Raw genomic sequence first — 18,919 nt, forward strand, 5'->3', positions numbered from 1 at the left:
GCAGAGGTGAGTGTCCCATGACACCAGGGTCTGCCGTGGGGGGAGCCTCCAATAATGTCCCCGACTCATCTGAATGAGCTGGATAAACCAGGATCTCTTGGGCCAAAGCGGTATGATGGCTATTACCGAGGCCTGATCCTGACGAATTTTCATCAATACCCTCGGTGTCATGGAAATGGGAGGGAAGATGTAAGCCAGCCTGAACCTCCAGAATATTGACAGAACATCTATCGCCAGGGGGTTGTCCTCCCTGTAAAGGGAGCAAAACCTCTCCACCTTGGCGTTGAACCTTGTTTCCATAAGATCCACCTCTGGCATTTCACACTTGAGGACTATCTGCTTGAATATCTCCGGATGTAAAGACCACTCCACTGTTGAAAGACCGCGGCTGAACCGATCCGCTATCATATTGAGGGAGCCTCGAATGTGGATCGCAGATAAGTGTGAAAGGTTCAATTCTGCCCAATCCAGAATCACCCTGATCTCTGATAAGAGGGTAAGTGATCTTGTGCCTCCCTGCTTGTTGATGTAAAGTACCGCAGTCATATTGTGTGACTGGACTTTCACCGCTTTGCCCCGGATCTGAGGGGCGAAGTGAAGGAGGGCTAGCCGGATAGCTTGAATCTCGCGGAGATGGATGAGAGGAGCCGCTCCTGAAGAGACCAGGATCTGTGCACTGGGGAATAGTCTAGATGAGCACCCCAGCCTACTTGGGATGCATCTGTTGTCAATATGACCCAGGTTGGCTGGGTCATAGACTTCCCTGTCTAAAAGATGGCTCCACCATCTGAGGGAATGCCGAGTTTGCCAAGGCAGGGAGCACAGGGAGTTCAGCCCGGCGGGGCTGCCATTCCATTTGGAGAGAACCTCCGACTGCAGCGGCCGGAGGTGCCATATAGCCCAAGGGACTGCTTACGCAGACGCTAACATAAGCCCCAACATCTTCATGAGAGTCCAAATTGGAACTCGCCAAGGCACGGATAGGAATTCTGCCATGTTCTGTATTCGGGATCTTCTTTCTGGAGTCAACCAGGGAGATCTCCCAACGGAGTCGATTATGAAGCCTAAATATCTTACTGAAGTCGACGGGCTCACGTTCGACTTCTGCTAGTTGATGATCCACCTTAGGCGGAACAGAAAGGAAATCACTACATGAAGATGGTGGGCCAGGACCACAAAGGAAGAGGCTTTTAAAAGCCAATTGTCCAGATATGGAATGATGGTCAGTCCTTGGAGTGCTAGCCGCCACCACAGAAACTACCACCTTGGTGAAAGTGTGAGGGGCAGAAGAAATGCCGAAGGGAAGGGCAACGAACTGAAGGTGTCTGGTGACACCTGACACCTGGACCGCGATCCTGAGATATTTCCTGGAAGCAGGATGAATCGGGATGTGCAAATATGCATCCTTGAGGTCCAGGGTTGCCATCACATCTCCAAGATTGAGAATGTGAACCACTGACCTGATGGTTTCCATACGGAACGTTACTTTCCTTACGTATCGATTGAAGAATCTCAAATCGATAATCATCCGGAGATCCCCTGACGCCTTGGGAACCAGAAACACTGGTGAGTAAATCCCTAAGCCCCGTTCCCCTGCCGGAACCTTCTCCAGAGCCCCCTTGTGGATGTAATCCTGAATGTAAGCCTCCAGAACCGACTGCCTTGCGGCCTATGGAAGTTTGGTTCTGATGAACCTGTCCGGAGACAGAGAAAGAAGATTGATTGAGTACCTCTCTGATATGACATTCAGGACCCAGGGATCCGAAATCTCTCGGATCCAGATGTCCTTGAAGTGGGAGAGTTGACCTCCGATGGGAAGATGAGGCAGGGGAGTGGGGAAGTCTTCTGGCAGGATGGCAGGAGTCACGGGAGTCATCCAAGAGCCTTGAGGAGGCCCGTAGTCAGGAGGTGGATTTTTTATCCTTGGCTCCTTCACGAGAGCGCATCGAACCTCTTCGCTGCGCTCCTTAGTCCCTCCGAGCTCTTGACTGCTGGTCAGACCTACCACCACGGTTTTGTCTGCCCCGCCCCCGAAAGGAATGTTGGGGAAGACTCTTCCCCTTTTAATCTGACAGGTCTTCCATAATCTTATCCAACTCTGAGTCTAACAAACGGTTGGGCTCAAAGGGAAGGCTACATGGAATTGTCAGCGACCCAAGGCTTAAGCCACAAAGGCCTGCGGGCCGCTGATACCAGGGTTATGGTTTTGGCTGCCAACTTCAGCTGTTGTTGCGCTGTATCAGATAGTAAATTCATCGCCAGGTTGACAGTCTTGAAAGCCGCCAGAATGTCGTCCCGAGACACCTACTGATCCACATCCATCTGGATCTGGTTTAATCGAGACCGGAGGAAGGTAGAAACTTCTGTAGCAGCGATGGCCGTAGACGCGGAAGCTGCAGCTGCCGTATAACCTCTCCTGGGTGTGCACTCTGCTCTCCAGTCAAGGGGATTCTGCAGACTCGACCCATCGTCCGCAGGAACCAGAGTGCGCTTGGACAGTTTGGCAATCGCCATGTCCACCTTGGGAATGGAACCCCACGATTCCACCAAGGGTTTAGCCATCGGAAACATGGTTCTGAATCTTTAGTTAGAATCTGACCCCTTTTGGGTTTCTTCCACTCTGTGCGCATGACAGAGAGGAGGGTCTCATCCGCTTTAAAGACACAAAGTGCCGACTAGCGGGATCAGAGGGCTCCCCCAGGTCAACATCATGGTCCCCCGACCTGATGGACTTAAGTAACTTTTGCGTCTTATCAGGAGGAAAGAAGCATGAAGTAAGCTCCTCCTCATCCGAGGAGGAGGAACTCAAGGAGACTACGGACAGCCTCTCTACTGGAGCCGAAGACTCCATAGGAGTCTGAGTAGGAAGCCTCTCATCCAGCAAGCTTATAACCCATTTGATGGATCCATCAACATATGTCACGAGTTGGAGGTCCCAGGAGAGACCACCGCGTCGTCAAGCAATTAACGGAAATCAAGTACAGACACATAAGAGTTTATTGCACAAACAGAAACATGGAAAGCAGCACAGATAAAACATGAGCTCTATGTACCGTCAGCACATTGGGAGAAAACCCCCACTGCGCCACTGTCTAGTAATACTCCAGAGGGGCGTAACTAAGCAACTCCTGGTTTTCACTAGAGCCCTAGATGGTAGGGTTAGACTTAGCTGCAGGAAGTTGCCAGGGTCCACTCTGGAGCGTGACCTAGACAGTGACAGCAGGAGCGAATGGACAACAGGTACCAGAAGGTACCGACAGCACATAGGCATACATAACATACAGGCAAATACAAAACAGAGCAACTAATGATACAAGCAGGAGTTCACGCAAGGGAGCAGGAGTGGCAATAAGCAGAGAAGGACTTGCTCCACCAGTAGTAAACTGCATGGCCTTGTCATGCCACTCTGCTGCAAAGGCTTGCTGAACACAGACATATGAATACAAAACAGGGGAACTAATAATACAAACAGGAGTTCATGCAAGGGAGCAGGAGTGGCAATGAGCAGAGAAGGACTTGCTCCACCAGTAGTAAACTGCATGGCCTTGTCATGCCACTCTGCTACAAACACAAAGTAACTAAAACATAACAGGCAGAACAGAAAGACAGGAAAAAGGATGCAAATGAACAAGTAGGGAAACCCACAGAGCACAGGCAGACAGACACGGATCCCATGGGTCAGCAGCATGGGAGAGAGAGTACAAACCAGGAGCAGAGCAGGACAAGACAACACACACCAGGAGAGCTGACACAGAACTGAGGAAACCTCAGCCTTATATACAGGTTCCATGGGTGCAGCAGAGAGACCACACCCATGGAGCAGACAGAGGATTAAATCCTAATAGGCACACAGGGGAGTTAACCCATAAAGAACCACAAATGACACAGGAACAGAACTTCAGCGAGGAGCGCCGAACAAGCAATGACGGAAGGTCACAGCCAGAGATAGTGGCTGTGACAACATAGCTCTTTACCCACTTATACATATCCTGCATCGTAAGTTCGGTGGAAGGTTGGACCCTCGGACGGCAGCCGTCACACCTGGAGTAGGGACAGCTATCCTCCAAAAGCGCGCTACAATCATAGCACGAAAAATGTTTCTTGGAAACCGCCTTTCTGCCATTTGAATCCCGTGGAGGCTTTTTTTTTTTTTTCTTAAAGTTAACGGAACAAGGGATTCCCAACCAGTCTCCCAAGCTGGTTCCTACCAAGCCCCAAGCTGCTTATCTTCTGCGATCTGACGAGTGCAGGTAAACTCCAGAAGTGACGTCAGATTCGGAAGATGGCGGCGCCCAGCGGCCGCAAGGAAAAGGACCGAGGATGCCGAAAAACACACCGCACCGAAGCACCGCTGCGCAGCGCCGGCAGCAGGTAAGCTGCCAGACAAGCCATAGTAGTAAAAGCGGAGGCAAAGCCCGCAGATAAATGAAAAAAAGATTCCCCCCTAAAAGAGGGGGAATCACCGCCTAGTCCACCTGTCCGGAGGACAGAAAAAAACACAATGGGCTGGAGGTGATTCCCTCCTTTATAAGGGAGGGTTAAGTGTTTAATTATTACTTGAGGTCATTAAAATTCCGCCGGTCCTACCAATCCATGGGGGGTGGTTAACCCCATCTGTGCTGCTGGTAGGACGTAAGGGAATACTCCGTTATCTTCGTTTTGAGGAATATGACGAATACATTCGTCATATTCGTCATCTTCGCTAATTCTAGATATCAAATCAATAGGAAAGTAGCCTTAAGTTAAAATCGCAATACGCGATTATTTAAATCGCATATTAATCGCGATAACTAGAATAATGACGAATATTCGATTTCGACGAATATGAAACGAATATTCTATCGAATATTCGCGAATTTCGTCGAAATCGAATATGGCACCTGCCGCTCATCACTACTGAAGAGCGCCAAGTTTGTGAACGGACCCTTACTTCTGTTACAAACTAGCAATAAAGTGTGTAACATAGTTTTGTCCTTGGAGTCTTTTTCTTAACAAGATATATATTTTTTTTATTTATATGTTTATATCTGTATGTGTGGTTTGAGTGGGGGTGAATGCATGGCATTATGGGTCATCTCGTCTTCTCAGAGTTCTTTGACCCATGTCCTCACACGTGTAGCCGCCATTTTAGCCGCCCGCCATTGTAGGAAATAATGCAATTCGCTACCAGGAAGCGTGAGGAAATTCGCATTCATTCAGAATCCAATTTTTCCTGAAATTCGGAACGAATTTGACTTCGTCAGCTTCGATTCACTCATCTCTAGTCTCTTTGTGTAGATGCACTTTAGCGTTTTACGTAGCGGTCTTGTCACTATGTCCCGATGCTTCCTATTTCTGAAAATGCCGTTTTGTTCTATGCCTATTGTTTTCTGCATCTTGGGATTGTGCGAGTAATCTGACACACGTTCTTTTAAACTGCCAAAATTAACAAGTACGGCTTTATACGTCGTGATAAAGACAACGTTCTTGCAATCTGTCTAGGAGGTTGTATAATTCAAGTCTGGCGTAGGCGGTTGTAAAACAGGCTATAAATATTTTTTTGTTGAGCGTGTAGCACTCTTTTACACAACGCTGATTGATAGATACCGTATTTTTCGCCCCATAAGACACACTTTCCCCCCCCCCCCAAAAGTGGGGGGAAAATGCCCCTGCGTCTTATGGGGCGAATGCTGCCATTTTACATCGCAGTCTGCGATGTATCAGCTGGAGGGGGGAGGGAGGAGGGTCCGGTGTCATGCAAATGCGGCGGGGCCGGTGCGGTCACTGTACTCCGGCCCCGCCGCTCACTCACTTTCTTAATGCCTAAACCTTTTATAATAACTTTAATTGAAGTTCCGATCCCCAGCCCCTTCTGTACTACTTACTAAATGTCCTGTAGCAGGCAGAGCAGGGCGGGCGGCTGGCCGTAACTCACTGATGTCACGTGTCTGCGCCGCCTACTTCATTTATAAAGTAGGCGGCGCAGGCACGTGACATCAGTGAGATATGGCCGGCCGCCCTCCCTGCTCTGCCTGCTACAGGACATTTAGTAAGTAGTACAGATGGGGCTGGGGATCGGAACTTCAATTAAAGTTATTATTATAAAAGGTTTAGGCAATAAAGCAGTGAGTGAGCGGCGGGGCCGGAGTACAGTGACCACACCGGCCCCTCCCACAGGTTTAGCTCCGGTATATTAGGGCATCTGTGGATGCCACTATTATGGGGTGGGGGGATATGTGGATGGCACTGTTATGGGGTGGGGGATCTGTGGGTGACACATATATAGCAGTGCCATCCACAGATCCACCCCCCATAACAGTGCCATCCACAGATCCCCCTCCATAACAGTGCCATCCACAGATCACCCCCCCATAACAGTGTCATCCACAGATCACCCCCCCATAACAGTGCCATCCAGAGATCTCCCCCCCATAACAGTGCCATCCACAGATCTCCCCCCATAACAGTGCCATCCACAGATCTCCCCCCATAACAGTGCCATCCACAAATCTCCCCCCAATAACAGTGCCATCCACAGATCACCCCCCCATAACAGGGCCATCCACAGATCCCCCCCATAACAGTGCCATCCACAGATCCCCCCATAACAGTGCCACCCACAGATCCCCCATAACAGTGCCACCCACAGATCCCCCATAACAGTGCCACCCACAGATCCCCCCATAACAGTGCCATCCACAGATCCCCCATAGTAGTGTCATGCACAGACCACCATTAGTTCAAAACCCACCAAAAGCACACCTTTTGGTTAAAAATATATTTTTTCTTATTTTCCTCCTCAAAAACCTAGGTGCGTCTTATGGGCAGGTGCGTCTTATAGGGCGAAAAATACGCTAGATAGATATGTAGATACAAAGAGATAGATTAATAGATATATGGATAAATAAATAGATATTAGAAGTTTATATTTTGTATATTTATATAGATTTATAGTTTTTCTTTATATTTTTATATTTATATTTTTATATTTTTGAAAGATAGTTAGCTATATAGACAGTTTCGATTCTTATTAAACATAATTACGTAATGAAGCAAATTTCCTATGGTCTGGACTGGTAGGGGTTATGGGCGGGGAAAGGGGCTCATCAAACGTCCTAGATAAAATAGATTGATAGATAAGTAACAGATAGTTATATAAATATAGTAGAAAATGCCCTGACATGTCTGATATGTCTGTGAACCTCTGTTCATAGGCTATGAAATAGGACAAATGGGTAGACAGAAAAGCAAATTTCAAAGATCGCAGGTAAACTAACAAAGGGACTGCTGTCTTGCGGGACCTTCGATTACATCACGATGGGAGGGATTGTGGTCGGAGTGGGCTGAGTTATGGGCATTTCGGTGACATCAAAGGTCTTTTAGGAAGATAGAAGGATCAATTAGCCGCTGCCAATATTTATAATAGCTTAGTAAGAGGTTAATATGAGCTTAATACAAGCTTAATATCATTTTATTTTTAAACATATTAAACTTAATTAAATTACTGACATGTTGTACTGCATCATATACCTTGCAGGACCTTCGGTGACAACATCGAAGGTCTATAGATAGACGGATCAAATAACTATTGCCAATATTTATAATAACTTAATAAGAGTTTAATATAAGCTTAATACAAGCTTAATATCATTTTATTTTTAAACATATTAAACGTAATTGAACTACTGACGCCTTATCGGATCTAAAAGGGGATTTGAATGGTCGGTATTTTAGGAGTGGTTTTGGTGGGATTGTGTGCGGGGTTATGGATGGAAAGGGGGCGTGGCCATCTGTCACTTTGAGTTCGACGAGTACTGTAGCCCTATACTACTAACGTTAGCACCCTAAAATCTGTAGTATTAGGCCTCAATTTAACCCCAATTACACAATTAGAGATTAACGGATATACTTATATATAATAGAAGGTAAGCACCCTAAAAATCTGTTGTATCAGGCTGCAAATTCCCCCCAATTACACAATTAGGGATTAATGGATATATTTATGTATAAAAGAACATAAACACCCTAAAATTTGTAGTATCAAGCAGCAATTTCAACCCTGAAACAAGGATGAATGGATGTACGTATATATAAGAGAATGTGAGCACCTTAAAATCTGTAGTATTAAGTTGCAAATTCACCCCAATTAGGGATTAACATGTATAATAGAACGTTAGCACCCTAAAATCTGTAGTATCAGGCCTCAATTTCACCCCAATTACACAATTAGTGATTAACGGATATATTTATGTATAATAGAAGGTGAGCACCCTAAAATCTGTAGTATCAGGCTGCAATTTCACCCTAATTACGTAATCAAGGATTAACGGATTGAACTATATATATAAAAAAACAAGAACACCCTAAAATCTGTAGAATCAGGATGCAGTTTCACCCCAATTACACAATTGCAGAATTAATGTGCTTAAATAATTTTCAACCAATCAGTCCCGCTTACAAATATCCTATCATTTTGTGTATATAGCTCCTATGCAGATCTATCTGTCCCTAAAGTTACAGAATACTGTATACATCTTTATAGGTAATTCTTGAAAAAACTGTTATTCCACTCAAGTATTAAAACATCATGCTTAACTACATAAACTTAATGCCCAAAATCATGACCTTTTTAGTTCCAAAATTCTGTGTGGAATAATTTCTGCTTAGATTTAAAAATGGCTGCCTTCCTGTTGAGTTCAATGATTTTCAAGACCAAGGCTTTTTGATGCCTGAATGTTCACAGGAAAATTTTACCTTTTGCAAAGACATATGTGAATACTTTTTTTATACTGAGGCCAAGTATATATATTTTTTCACTTTTAGTTAAACCAGTCAAGTACATTTTAAAAAATAATCAGTTTTCTCGCGTGTATAACAATGCAAAATACATATGCTTTGCTCGACTTATCACCACAATATAACACAGGAGAACATTTTTTTCTAGCATGATCCCTGCCTTTAGGTGGTAAAGTATATTCTATACAGTAATATGGGTTGCATTATTACATGTATGGGTCCATGATGTCCATAGGTTCATGTCATAGAGGATCGTCCCTTGGGAGAGGGGCTAGAACATTTTATGTTATCATTTTTCATTTTTTTTTTCTTTACTTCTACTGAGAAAAAGCACAGTCTGGTTCCTCCCAGAATCCCTCTGTATCCAGACGGATAATAGTCATCTAATGACTACTGCTCACGGAGAACTGCTGGGAAGACAGCATATGCACTCCTAGCATGGTCCTCTCCCCATGTGACTGTTGTAAGTCAGTTTTTTTATGATAACTACAAAACTGCACTATGGGATTTGGTTTTTGAGCCTTAGGGCTCATGCACACAATCATATTTTTTGTCCATGTCTGTTCCGTTTTTTTTTTGCAGCCCGTATGCGGAACAATTCATTTTACGGGGCCTAAAAAAAAAATGGAAATGACTCCGATTGCATTCCTTATCCGTATGTCTGCAAGTCAGTTCCGCAAAAAAAAAAAAAAAAGACATGTCCTATTCTTGTCCATTTTGCGGACAAGGACAGGCATTGTCACAATGGATCAGAAAAAAAAAAAAAAAAAAACACGGATGTACCATGGACTTCACATGGATGTTTTGCGGACCGCAATATACACACGTTCATGTGCATGAACCCTTAGGCCTCATGCACACGACCGTTGTGTGCACCCGTGGCCGTTGTTCCGTTTTCCGTTTTTATCTGCGGGTCTGTTGAAAACTCGGAAAATGCACCGTTTGTCATCCGCCTCCGTGATCCGTATATCCTGTCCGTCAAAAAAATATGATCTGTCCTATTTTTTTGACAGACAACGGTTCACGGACCCATTCAAGTCAATGGGTCCGTGAAAAAACACGGATGCACACAAGATTGGCATCCGTGTCCGTAGGCTACTTTTATACAGATGGATCCGAAGATCCGTCTGCATAAAAGCTTTTTCAGAGCTGAGTTTTCACATAGTGAAAACTCAAATCCGACAGTATATTCTAACACAGAGGCGTTCCCATAGTGATGGGGACGCTTCTAGTTAGAATATACTACGAACTGTGTACATGACTGCCCCCTGCTACCCGATCTCTTACAGGGGGCTGTGATCAGCAAAAATAACCCCTCAGGTGCCGCACCTGAAGGGGTTAATTGTGCGTATCATAGCCGCCTGTAAGAGATCAGGGGCTGCCAGGCAGCAGGGGGCACCCCCCCTCCCTCCCCAGTTTTAATTTCATTGGTGGTCAGTGCGGCCGGCCCCCCGGTCCCCCCCTCCCTCCCTTTATTGTATTATCATTGGTGGCCAGTGTGCGCCCCCCCCTGGCCCCCCTCTATTGTATTAATATCATTGGTGGCACAGTGTGCGGCCCCCCTCCCTCCCTCTATTGTATTATCATTGGTGGCACAGTGTGCGGCCTCCCCTCTCCCCCCCCCATCATTGGTGGCAGCAGAGAGTTCCGATCGGAGTCCCAGTTTAATCGCTGGGGCTCCGATCGGTAACCATGGCAACCAGGACGCTACTGCAGTCCTGGTTGCCATGGTTACTTAGCAATATTAGAAGCATCATACTTACCTGCTGCGCTGTCTGTGAGCGGCTGGGAGCTCCTCCTACTGGTAAGTGACAGATCATTAAGCAATGCGCTGCACAGACCTGTCACTTACCAGTAGGAGGAGCTCCCGGCCGGTCACAGACAGCGCAGCAGGTAAGTATGATGCTTCTAATATTGCTAAGTAACCATGGCAACCAGGACTGCAGTAGCGTCCTGGTTGCCATGGTTACCGATCGGAGCCCCAGCAATTAAACTGGGACTCCGATCGGAACTCTCCGCTGCCACCAATGATCGGGGGGGGAAGAGGGGAGGCCGCACACTGGCCACCAATGATATTAATACAATAGAGGGGGGGCCGGGGGGGGCGCACACTGGCCAACAATGATAATAAAATAGAGGGAGGGAAGGGGGCCGCACACTGGCTACCAATGATAATACAATAAAGGGAGGGAGGGGGGGCCGGGGGGCCGGCCGCACTGGCCACCAATGATATTAATACAATAGAGGGAGGGGGGCCGGGGGGGGCGCACACTGGCTACCAATGATAATACAATAAAGGGAGGGAGGGAGGGGGGCCGCACTGGCCACCAATGATATTAATACAATAGAGGGGGGCGGGGGGGGGGGGCGCACACTGGCTACCAATGATAATACAATGGAGGGGGGGCCGGGGGGGGGGGCGCACACTGGCCACCAATGATATTCAAACTGGGGAGGGAGGGGGGTCTGCCCCCTGCTGCCTGGCAGCCCCTGATCTCTTACAGGGGGCTATGATACGCACAATTAATGTCACGACTGTGACTGATCCAGACAGGTCTGGGAGGAGAAGGTCGCAGCGACTTGCTACTCGCGATAGCTTGTGAGTTTGCTCCGTGGTTCAGGGTATGTCATCTGGGTTTTGCCTTGTGAACCTTTTTGTCCTGACTGGGAGTTTGTAGGCATCCTTCTCAGGTGAGTCCTGTCTGCCACTCCCAGCTACTATATTACAGGGAGTGCAGAATTATTAGGCAAGTTGTATTTTTGAGGATTAATTTTATTATTGAACAACAACCATGTTCTCAATGAACCCAAAAAACTCATTAATATCAAAGCTGAATATTTTTGGAAGTAGTTTTTAGTTTGTTTTTAGTTTTAGCTATTTTAGGGGGATATCTGTGTATGCAGGTGACTATTACTGTGCATAATTATTAGGCAACTTAACAAAAAACAAATATATACCCATTTCAATTATTTATTTTTACCAGTGAAACCAATATAACATCTCAACATTCACAAATATACATTTCTGACATTCAAAAACAAAACAAAAACAAATCAGTGACCAATATAGCCACCTTTCTTTGCAAGGACACTCAAAAGCCTGCCATCCATGGATTCTGTCAGTGTTTTGATTTGCGTTTGCGGATAGCAGGAATAACTGAAGAACCACGTGATGTTAAAACAGAACTCAAACTTTAGTAGTCATCATGCATGGACATAGTTGGAAGCGCAGTTCCTTTGCAGACAGTTGGTTGCAGTACATTTGGTGCAGGCAATATATATATAGCAAGGTGACTTCAGAGTGTGAAACACAGGACTTGCAGTACAGGCGGCTTGCACTCTATTCCTGACTGATCCTGGAACATAGAAACTCTTCTCCAAGGCCCGATGCCCTAATTCTGGCGTATATCCTCGGTTTTATAATTAACAAGTACCTCCTCTGTCGTCTTGAGTACCTCTTGCTTTCCTGGAATTGCCTCTGTCTCTCTCAGTTTCTGGAAACTTCTGACTAACTTCCTAGGCTAGGCCCTAGCCTATTTATACTCAACTGGGGGCTCCCTCTGCTGGCTGGAATAAAGATTGCCTGCAACAGGCCTAACTGGCTTAAAGGGAAATACACCTCATAATCTAGCAGTGTCGGGTAACCTACCCGTATGCTGCACACCCCCAGACTTTAACATGAGTAAGGCCTCGTACTCACACACACCTTCCTGAACCGGCATAACATGGTACATAACATAAACGTTACATTATAAATATGATAAATAATTATTTCACACAGAAAACATAACATTGCCAACTTCATGAATAAATGACGCAAGGGAAAGGGGCGTCTTCTTGCTTCTTAGGAACGGCCGCTGACCTGGCACAGCGGACTTAGGGTGAACCAGGTTAGTCCATTTTTCTTTGGTGACAGTATAATAACGGAACTACCCAGGAGTTTCCTGTGGGTGTATCACAGGCAAGGGCTCACGTGGAGGAGTCCATTCTTGCGCACAAATGTCAAGTAAGGTATTACCAGTAGCAACTGTTTGGGAGGAGACACCACCAGAATAGTCAAAGTCTCCTAAACGGACTGGCGGACGTCCCCTGGTCATCCGGGTGGACCTTCTCAATACAGGGGTCTCCTCTTCCCTTAGCAACGAGGTAGAAGAGAGAGGAGCAACAGGAGGGTCTCCATCAGTGAGACCTTGGTCAGGAACAACAGGAACAACAGGAACAACAGGAACAACTAGATCCACTAGAGGGGGAACTGGATCCTGGGCATCTTGAACCGGCTCTTCTGGAGGTGAAGATACAGTAAGTGCCGGAGCAGGCACCAGCAAGTTCAACCATGGTGTCAGAAGCCAATGCATGGGATCAGCGTCATACCTTAGATTACTGACAGCCTGCATAGGATCCTCGGGCTGTATTGATGACTCTGACACAGGGGATTCAGATCTAGAACTCTCGGCACTGGGTTCTGGTGTCAGGCAGAGCTTTAACCGGTTTCTGTGTACAATTTGGGATCCCTTGCCTTCCCGGGTGATCTCATAAGTATGAGTCCCAACATTTGGGATTGCAGTGACAACATAGGGACTTTGCTCCCATTTACTGTCCAGTTTACTTGTACGGTGGTTATTTTTTAACCATACCACAGCCCCTATTGTCAAGGGTTCTGCATGGGCTGCCTGATCATAGTCTCTCTGCTGTCGGTCTCTAACATTGTCCATCCGTTCCTGGACAATGGCTTTGGCTGCATTCAATCGCCTTTGGTGCTCAGCAACCCAGTCGGTATTAGGTAATGGGTTGATGCAATCAGGTACATGTATGTCCAAGGAGTGATCAGCAGGCAATGTCCCTTGGCGCCCAAACATCAAGTAAAAAGGGGTATACCCAGTGGAACAATGGATGGTATGATTGTACGTGAACATGAGCTGTGGCAACAGATTAGGCCAATCTCCTCTGGTTTCAGGAGGCACGGCCCTCAGCATCTCTATCAAGGTCTGATTCATTTTTTCACATAATCCATTACCTTGAGGATGGTAGGCCGTTGTCCGGATCTTCTTACAGTTGTGTAAGTGGCACAGTTCATGGAACAGATGGGACTCAAAAGCAGGTCCTTGATCGGTGAGGATCTTTTCTGGACATCCGTAGGGCAGGAGGAAGTGCTTCCAGAACAGTTCGGCCGTAGTCTTGGCTGTTTGGTCTCTCACAGGCACCGCTACAACAAACTTAGTGAAATGGTCAATAATAGTCATGGCATAAGCATACCCTGAGCGACTAGGCTCCAGTTTCACATGGTCGATGGCAACAAGTTCAAGAGGACGGGTACTTACAATGGGTCTCAGTGGTGCCCTCTGATCATGGTGCTCACTTCGTTTTAAGGCACAGGCTACACACTCCCGACACCATTTCTCAATGTCTTCTCTCATGCCCACCCAGTAAAACCGTTGGCGGATATTAGCCTCAGTCTTTTGGACCCCAAAGTGACCGGATTGATTGTGGTACATCTCCAACACCATACCTGCATCTCGTCGGGGTATGAGAATCTGGTGCACTCTCTCGTTGGACACTGGGTCTAGGCTTCTCCGTAGCAATAGGCCCTTTTGTAGGAAGAGTTGATGGCGCTGTCTCCACAGTTTGATGAGCTCAGGATCTGCACTCTTACGCCGAATCCTCTCAGGGGCTCTACCACTAGTAATGAAGTCCAACAACTCACCCAGCACTCTACTTTCAGACTGTAGTTTCACCCACCTTTCTTCTTTAGGTTCAGGCCTACTGGAGGATGAAGGAACTGCAGCTCTGTCATTGGTAGCTCGAGCCTGATTCTGTTGAGCAAATTTGTTATAGAAGGCCGGCATCTCTACATCTTCCCAAGCATCTCGCACATCATCAGGAGCTGTCTCTGTGGGAAGCCTGGATAAAGCATCAGCATTATCATTAGTACGTCCAGCACGATATTTTACAGAGAAATCATAGTTGGCGAGGCGAGAGGCCCATCTTTGCTCCAAGGCCCCCAATTTAGCTGTATTTAGGTGTGCCAGAGGGTTATTGTCAGTGAATGCAATGAACGGGGTGGCGGCCAGATAATCTTTGAATTTCTCCGTCACTGCCCACACTAATGCCAGGAACTCTAGTTTGAAGGAACTATAATTCTGGTCATTTTTCTCAGCTCCTTTCAGGGAGCGGCTTGCATATGCTATCACTCTCTCTTTTCCCTCTTGGATTTGGGCTAACACAGCTCCCAGGCCTCGCTTGCTAGCATCGGTATAAAGATGGAAAGGCTTGCTATAATCTGGATAACCTAACACAGGAGGCTCGGTCAGTTTCTTTTTTAGCAACTGGAACGCTATCTCTCTTTCCTCATTCCACTCAATGGGCACAGGAGTTCTAGGACTTTTCTTGGGTTGCCCCCTCAGGAGTTCCTGGATAGGATCAGCTATTTGAGCAAAATGGGGGATAAACCGTCTATAGTAGCCTGCAAAACCAAGGAAATCCCTCACTTCCTTGACAGTAGTAGGAACCGGCCAATTACGGACAGCTGCTAGCTTATCAGGGTCAGGTTGCACGCCCTCTCCGCTTACCACATGCCCCAGGTATCTTACTGCAGGTTTGAGCAAGTGACACTTGGATGGTTTTACCTTCAAGCCATATTTGATAAGGATTTCAAATACTTCTGCCAAATGTTTCAGATGGTCTTCATATGTTTTGGAGTACACAATGACATCATCTAGATACAGCAGCACTGTTTCGAAGTTTTTGTGACCCAAACACCGTTCCATTAGTCTCTGGAAAGTTCCTGGGGCATTACATAGCCCGAACGGCATACAATTGAATTCGAACAGGCCCATGGGAGTAGTGAAAGCAGTCTTTTCCCTATCTGCAGGGGCCATGGGTACTTGCCAGTAGCCACTGGTCAAGTCCAATGTGGAGAAATAGGCAGAGGAGCCCAAAGCAGTTAGCGACTCCTCAATGCGGGGCAGTGGGTATGCATCTTTGTGGGTTATTTGATTAATTTTCCGATAATCCACACAGAAACGGATACCACCGTCCTTCTTCTTTACAAGGACCAGGGGTGCAGCCCACAGACTACGGCTGTCCCGGATTACATTAGAGTCTTTCATCTCTTGGATCATTTCCTTTACAGTCTGATATGAAGTAGGCGGTAAAGGTCTGTATCTCTCCTTAATAGGAGGGTGAGAGCCAGTAGGTATGGTGTGTTGTATGGCACTAACCTCTCCATAGTCAGTAGCATGCTTACTGAAGGCCTGGTGGTGCTCTTTGACAAGCTGTATAATCCCTTCTTGTTGTTGTTGGGGGGTAGTCTCGTCCCCGACATGGAGCTCTTCCCACCAGGGCACTTGTGGCGGGGTCACCGGCGAACATCCGCTGACTGTAGCTGGCGGCTTTTCTGTCACTGGAAGACGAATGATGTCTTGGAAGGACACCTGAGAAAGAGGGGCAACACGGCAATGCTTACTAAGCGCCACAGGATGATCACTCAGGTTAATCAGACGGACAGGTACTTTACCTTGGGAGACGTTCACCAGGGACTTGGCAGCTCTCACATAAGGGTAATCCTCCATCTGGATTGGTTCCACCAGGGCTGGATAATCTCGGCCTTGGACTCCCAGGACAGCACGACACCATAAAAGAGTTTGAGAATTAGGAGGCAAAGTCACAGGCTTAATATCACTAATCCTGGCTGTACAAATTTCTCCTTTCCCATTAGCAAACCTCTGCTGGGCACTTAACACAGTAATAGTCTTTTGAATCACCCTCCTGGAAGCAGAGGAAGCAGTGGGCAAAGTCTGATGTAATACGGCAAGTATTTCTGAATAACAGTTTTTGAAGACATTGGTGCCTAGAATGACAGGATGTCCCCCTCTGTCGCCGGCCTGTACTACTATCACCCCCTGTTGAGGCAAGGTTACTTCTCCCACCTGCAGGGTGGGTTCCCAGTATCCGTGAATCCTTACTGGTTTGCCATTGCTGGCGATAATCTCCACCCAGGACTCAGGCGGCTGGGTTAACTGGTTGGTGTCCCAGAACTTTTCAAATGCAGGCAGCTGAATAGTAGTGACTTGAGACCCAGTATCTAATAGGGCTTCAAAGGGGACCCCGTTGATCTCTATATTGATTTTAGGATGGGATCCTACATACCGTGGCATCCAATTTGGATCCTCTGGACCTAGTGTTCTACCTCCCGAGGGGTGGTTCTCAGCCTCAGGGGTTGCCCGTTTAACTGCCAGCATGTGGATTCTGTGTGTCCCAGCTTTTTGCAGTATGTACACACGGGCCGCTTACGGCCTTTATTGCGCCTCCCAGGATCCCTGGGGTGAGTCTCTTGGTAAGGAGGTGGGAACGGCCTAGGAGGTGACAGGAACTCTTCCTCTGACATTATGGGTTTTTCCCATTCCTCTATTTTTCTGCACACTCTCTCTAGACTTTTAGTGAGGTGATTTACTTGCTCCGTCAGCATTGCGATAGTATCGGTAGCTGAAGCTTGAACAGCTTGACCGGCCTGAGCTTGGTTAGTGATAAGCGGTTTTGGCTTGCAGGCTGATGACTCAGGTGGGGTGCTCAACTCCGTAGATACTGCTGACCCCAGAATTTTTATAGCCAGTTCTTTAAAGTCCAGAAAGGCACTGTTAGGGTGCTGGGCGGACAGCATCTTTAATTGGGTCCTTATTTGTTCACTAGACACCCCGGTGATAAATTGTTCCCTCAGGGTCTGGTCCTGATTATCAGCCTCCTTGGGATCTATCTGGATTACAGCCCCTAAAGCCTCCTGAAGTGATAGGGCATAGTCACGGAGGGACTCACCGGATTTCTGTTTCTTGCCAAAGAAGTGCATCTTTATCTCTGAGGCAGTCCTGGTTTCAAAAGTGGCCCTGAGGCGGGTGAATATCTGTTCTAGAGTACTCCGCTCAGTAGCAGGCCAGGATAATACCTCCCTGCGGGCAGCTCCCTCCAGTTGCGCTAGCAGGATTTCCATTTGCTGGTCGGCATTTATAGGGTACAGTCGGAATAGTGCCAGCAACTTTTCTTTAAAGTCTCTTAGGGTATGGGTCTCTCCTCTGTAGCGGGGGAACCATGGGGCCCCGAAATAGTAAGGCATGGTAAAGGGCATCATGCTGGGGGCTGTAGGATGATTAGGAGCCGCAAGCTCTCCCGGGGCCGGCTGCTCAGGCACTCCCGGTTCTGACATGGTAGTCTATTGAGAGGTGGCCGCTGGCGACTAAAGGGGCCGGAACACTCCCCTTCCCTCCGGTTACAAGTGCTTACCGGTATTGCCGGGCTTGCGCAGGCCAAGTCTCGAGAGGTTCCGGACGTCCTGAGTACGCGGTGACGTAGAAGAAGCAGGGCCGCGGCGGTGCGATGATGACGAGGGGCGGGATTCTCTGTGTCTTTGCAGGGATCCGCCCACGAAGGTCCTCAGCAGCGCGGGAAACTTTACTCCAGGCGGCCGGTGGCCATCTTGGTCACCATTCCCTGACAGCAAGCAGGGTTGTTGAAAAGTCCATAAAACCACACTCCAATGTGGCGATTCTCTTCCTCTTGATAGCGCAACACTGCACAGTGCGTTTTGGAGATTTTAGGTACACTTTTGGTATGATTTTCAGTCCACAAAGTCCACTTGAAATAAACAGGTAGTTTGTCACTTTGGTCACAGGGCAACTGTATAAGACACAAAGTTCACGCTTCTTGCACTAGAAAGCGTGCGTATCCTGTTTGTGACGCCAAAAGAGAGGTGCAGCGTACTCAAGTTAGGTTTAGAAATGTTCCTGGGTGTTGTAGTGCAATAGTGACACTAACCTGAGACAGCTGACTCTCTGCAAGGGCAGGTGATGATAAGTAATGTTCGTGACGCCAGTGCCAATTAAACGGTGGCACTCCGTTTGCGGATAGCAGGAATAACTGAGGAACCACGTGATGTTAAAACAGAACTCAAACTTTAGTAGTCATCATGCATGGACATAGTTGGAAGCGCAGTTCCTTTGCAGACAGTTGGTTGCAGTACATTTGGTGCAGGCAATATATATATAGCAAGGTGACTTCAGAGTGTGAAACACAGGACTTGCAGTACAGGCGGCTTGCACTCTATTCCTGACTGATCCTGGAACATAGAAACTCTTCTCCAAGGCCCGATGCCCTAATT

This window comes from Bufo bufo, chromosome 8, assembly GCF_905171765.1.
Source record: "Bufo bufo chromosome 8, aBufBuf1.1, whole genome shotgun sequence".
Taxonomy (NCBI): domain Eukaryota; kingdom Metazoa; phylum Chordata; class Amphibia; order Anura; family Bufonidae; genus Bufo; species Bufo bufo.